Here is a 6,204-nt window from a genome sequence, read left to right on the forward strand (position 1 = left end):
ATATTAGAATGAAATAAAAAGGCTTAAAATATGAATCATAATCTTCCAATAAATTTAAAGTTTAAAGTAATTTTACAAAAAATATGGCATAGTACCTACTCGCGAAAAATTAAATGCAAGAAACTATACAATATTTAGATAACTCACAACAAATCCCAACTACATCAGTACTTGTCTTGAAAGCTCCGTTATTATGATATTACCAGAAACGTGCAATCTGTTCGCCGCAGCCTTAAATTGAGAACAGAAGCCTTAACAACCTCAATGGTCGTTTATGGAATAGTATAAATAACATCTACCGTTTCCGAGATTACTTCATTCATTCTTGTCATTGAGCTACAAACAATGCCGGGTACTTTACTATTCCTATCGACATTTCATTTCGTTATACCATCTTAGGTATTTAGCAATTACGGAGGTTTTATCGGGCGAACATAGTAAAAACTAGCGCTTAGCGGTTGTCGGGAGTAAATAACTTCAACGCGTTGCGAGTGCGATCGGTAAAATTAGATTTTGTTGTGGTCACGATTGTTAGAGTATAGTGTAATAATTATGTTATTATGGTAATATATATTTTATAATATGCTAGTTAGTAATAGAATTTAAAATATAGGTTTGATGTTGGTAAATAAGTCTTTGTATGTTTTAAAATTATGTTAACATTTTTGTTTCTTTTTCTAAATAATTGTGATGAAAATAATATAAATTTATACATAACATAAATTTTTCCTGTCAAAATGATAAGTTTATAAAATTGGATCCTGTTAGGATCCTAGAAAAAATGGCGTGGCGTAACTTACAATACCTAATCAAACATAACGGGTATATTTTACCCGATCCAAATCTTATTAACAAGAGCACACGAATCTAGGCGCGATCTTGACATTTGCGTGATCGTTGACCCCTGGATGTGGGACACACACACAATACGCCATTACTCAAGAGCACTCCAACACTCGTGATTACGCACAATGAGAGCGGACCAGATCACGGCTCCGGGTGATTTATACCCGGTAAATAAGATGATGTTTTAATTGTTTTTTTATCAGTTATGTTGTTAGGTTTTGTTATAAACAGGATATTTGAATCCTTTGGTTGTTCTTTTGGAGGATTTTTGATTGAAGTGGTCCTTTATAATGTAATGTAATAATATAATTGGCGTTTTGTGAATAATGAGAAAGGCTATGTTTTAGTCTTTCGAAAGGATCTAAACAACAGGTAGTAGATACATTGATAGGTAGTAGATTTTAGGATCATTGCTGCTATAAAAACAAACGCCATAATTATGTAAAGAACTGCTTTAAAAGAAAAGAAGATTAATTTGTTTTTGTATAGGTAAGATTATGATGTGTTCTATGCACAGTATAGGAATATAGGAATGTAACTGAAAATATAATATTAAACGGATATAAATTCTCTATAAAATTATGAATATTCATTACATTAGAATTACAACTTCGAATGTATGTGAGAACATGACAACATTTATAAAGAAATAGTGCTGTATAATTAAATTCATTTCGGATGTAGAATGCACTTAAAATGTAATTCAAATGAGATAATTATTACAGTTATATTACTAAATAAACGTAGATTTTTCTAAGCTAAATGTTATTGTAATTTACACAGTTGTAAGTTAAGAAGTTAATGTTAAAGAATTCAACCGGCTTGCTAGTGGAATGGTAATATGTTGAGGAAATATATTGGATCGTATACAGATGCAAATGTATCAATAAAATTGTTTACGTTATTGCTTCGCGGGACATGCGTTTATTTTTATTATTTAAGGCTCGATTGCGTAAGTCTATTGGCAGTTTTATTGTGAACATTGATTCATATTCGCCTCATGTTAGCTTCAGTGAAAAAAAAGAGTTTTTATCTGTTTGAACACAAGAGTAAAGAAAATCACTGTTATTCGAATCCGATTTATGAAAATTGTTCAAAAAATTTCACGATTTTCCTTTGTTTATTTTAACTTTATATAATGCACCCTGTATTTTAAAATTTGCTCTATATATTTTGTTACAATTTGGCAAAACAAAAGCCCAAACAGCCTCTCGAAAACGAAATATACGTTGCTTTATCCATTCCGGTACGGATCCACAGCATACCTTTTTTATCGGGCGGATCGATTTTAAAGATAAGTTATCGTAAGACAAGAAGCGGCCACCCAGTGGTGCCTGCTGCCTTGCATTTTATTACATCTTGATACTGGCTAATTCGCATATAAGTCAAATAATTGAAACGCCTGAAGCCGCAGGAACTCTCAGAATGTTAGTAATATCTATTAATTAAATATGAATATTTATGAACAGGAATAACTTTGTAGATCGGAGATAAAATGTGTTTATCGTTTTATTTTGATTTGAAAATGTAAATATGATGAATGTTAATGTTAATTGATTAGAGAGGGTAATACACTCAGTGTTTTGAATGTGACATACAAAATAATCTTAATATGCACACTGCATTGCGTAATAAACTGTTCTTACTTTTATCTTGAAATAAAAAAATCGATTGAATCTATAGAACTTAGGAAATGAAATAAGAGCCTTTACATTAGCTTTTATCGACAAACTAATGTCTCATATACCTAGAGAAACATCATGTTCTCGAATTTTAACCAATATTCGAGTAGCTTTGCTAAAATATATCTACGTAAATTATAAATAGGTACTGCGTTTTAAAGCATGTACCTACTGAAGGCATTAAGCCTAGTCCAATTATTTATTATTTTTTCATAAAATCTGATTCGTATGGTTTTGTCATAGTTGAAACTAAAACTCAAAAGACATCGTTGGCCATCGACCTGAAAATTAATGACTAAAACACACAGCTTAAACAATAACTCAAGATTTATTTACTGATACGAAAAAGCGATAACATTCATTTAAAATTTCATCGTAAAATTTTTGGTAAAATACTCTAAAGTGGATGGAAACAAAATATTTTATTAAAACCTCCATTTATAATGTGGAATGCTGTAAAACAAAAATAAGAAGAATTTGAGAAAGCTATACATAATTCCATCCACCTTATTTACTATATTTGCGAATGGATATTTTTTTAAAGCTTCCGATTATTCTAAATATTTTTCACCTCTCTATTAAAAATAATAGAGGGGTGAATAATAATTTTATGAATCAGTGAAAACGTGTAAAATAATACTTCGAACAATGCTCCAGATTAAAAAGTAATTGTCTATAAAACGAGATAAATTACGGTTTTCTTAAATTTTTATTCGAATAATAATATTAACGTCACAGTGTTGCGTCCATTAAATTCGTAATTGTCAATAAAAATCCATCCAAATAATTTTAACGTAAAATTTAAAACCATGTTATCTTTACATTTATCGGTGGACATATTAAATCACTCATGAATTTAAAACGTTTTATTGTCATTTCGAAGTGAAAACAATATAAATGTATTTTATGTCATACTGATTTATGTTTTATAGGTGACGTGTGATTTATTATGCTTCAATTTATACAATCTTGGTGCAATCCTTGCCGCAAAGCTTTGTCTTTTCAATGACTTTGTAATGTGTCGGCCGCGAGAAGAATCATAAAAATCTATTTCACATTCCATTACTCTTTATATGAGGAGAGTACAAAATAAGTGCTAACAAATCCCGCAATGTAAATTGAATTACTACATAATGTCGTATTCCTTGGCAAAATGCCGACGAAGTCATTTATAATAAAATGGGTTTATGAATGTGTAATGTGTATCATCTATCGTTTATTATTGCCTTATAAAAGGATATTCGTTATGATACCTCTGTAGTATTGTTTTTAATCCAATGATTTTTTCAATGTTTAATGTGAACACATTTCACTTCATACATTTGTAATTTTCATTAAAAGTTGTTCAATGGAGTCTAAATAAAATTGAATAATAAGTATTCGTTGATTAGATTAGATTTATAAACATTCGTCCTTATTTAAAAATAAAATATGAAACCATTTTTACATTAATCTAAATTAATAATTTAATAATTGTGTTAAAAACATCGACGTGATCGATTAAAAAAAATTCCATAGGCTTTCCCATATCACTTTATATACATAATCTTCGTTTCACATAAGAATATTTACGTAGAATATTGAATGCTTCTGTGATATATACTTACGTTATTTATATCAAATGGTCTTACAAAAAAAGATCAGCTATTCACAAGAAATGTTAAACGCGTACAGTTAAAATTAATGAAACTTATTTTTCACGCAGTTGTCACAATAAACTGCTTCGAATTAGGGTTTTTAATTAACAAGTCTGTTTACTAAAAAGTAATTAAAAATCTGAATGTCGTAATATTTTCTTATTTAACACGTCTAATGTGAATTTACACGTCAGCGCTGTAAGTGTAATTAAAATAACATTCATTGATACGGTGTCCACTTTTATGGAGCTTTTGAGATATTTAGGGAACAATTTTATGAACAGAACCAACAATCTAAAGAATAGGCTTTAAGTGTTCTTAGAATAATAAGAAAAAAAAGACGTGTGGCACTCGGGGACTGCCGCGGTAAAGCTATTGCATAGCATGCCTTCAAGCCACACCTCCGAGCCCGTCGGAGTGGGGAGCGTGAGGTTTTTTCGTTACGGAATTTCTCGATTCGGTCCCCGCGCTCAAGGCCCGCGATAGAAGCTATGCAATAGCTTAAAATAGAAAGAAGAGGTAAGGACGTTTAGTTTCTTTTTATTTAGTAGATTATTAAATTAATTGTAATGAAAGTTTCAGCATCACTTCGGAATTGGATATCGAGTAAAATGTTTTTAGTTTCAACTATTTATGAAAAAATGAAAGAAAGTATTTCTGAATCAAATTAACAAGATACTGTAAGTAAAATATACGATACACCGACCGACAAACTACTTAACATTTGAGTTTTTGAAAATCGTATTTCTCGACATGCTATATGGCAACCCTATCCGGGATCGCAAGAGCGCGAGCGCCAAGAGTTATGTCCAGTCAGTGTGAAGCCGTTTCCTCACCTCGAAACTATTACGTCTGTCCCTTAACTATTGACGCTATCTTGATTTACGTACTTTATTAACATTTTATTGCCAGATAGAACGGGTTTCATGTCTAACGCGTCAAGTTTGTACTTAGCGAAATAAAAATTATCTGTCCCGATAAAGGGGTATTTATTTTGAACCTACATTGAGCGTTGTGGTGTTTGGTGTGGATATTAGACCTTTATAGGTTTGGGGATTGTTTAGTTTCAATAATAAAAAGTATTTATTATTATTTTCTTACCTCTTAATGTCTTATCAGGATATCTTAGATATTGACATATCATATAAGATTTTTTTATTTAATGCTAGTTGTTTTATTTTGAAACAGTAAGATATAATTTGCTTGATATTTCTATTAAATGAACTTGTATAAAATGGTTAGACGTCGCATACCATGAATCTGGAAAATTATGACTTTCGAATGAATAAAAAATATTTCTTTCGAAAGTTTTCGTACCCACACTATATTATGTTTGCAGTGACATTTTGAATCATATTGTTATTTATCTATTACACAAATAATTCAAAATAATCCGTTAAATACCTTAATTTTCTACTTCACTATTGAACTTTATATATTTAAGAATGATTAATACCTAGAAATAATTTTCACGTACATCAAAAAGATGAGCATAATCTCCAAAAAATACACGACATTACAAAAAGTAAATAAGTTAATAAAATCAAATTTTAATTTACGATATTCATAAAATCGAGATTAGGCAACGTTCAATGATTTAGGGCGTCGTATAAATAGAATCAAACATTCTTATAATATTTATGTAAGTGTAGGGAACGCACAATAAAGAGCGAGTTGAATGGGAAGGACCTCCCAGTCCGGAGTTCGGATAAAATGCATTTATGATGTATGATATGAAAGCGATACTTGCTTCTGTACTCACCAAAACCGAGCCGGGTGTCCGGTCGTGATAAATAACCTTAAATTGCTTGTAAAAGACGAGTCTTTTATCTCTCTTCTATTGTACACATGTAAATATTTGAGTATAATCTGACGTCGACCTATGGCCGTAGTTGGGAGTCAATGATACGGGTACGCTTTAGTGCTTTTATGTGTTTTGGATATGAATTGTTGTTCCTCTTTTTATTGGCCCGTTTTGACAAACAGTTCACCTGTTTTGGGGGTTCAAAGCAACGTTTTACTGGACGCGTGTCTAGAGA

This window comes from Colias eurytheme, chromosome 14 (assembly GCF_061535395.1).
Source record: "Colias eurytheme isolate Ceu_HAF_F1 chromosome 14, ilColEury1 Martin Lab GWU primary, whole genome shotgun sequence".
Lineage (NCBI taxonomy): Eukaryota > Metazoa > Arthropoda > Insecta > Lepidoptera > Pieridae > Colias > Colias eurytheme.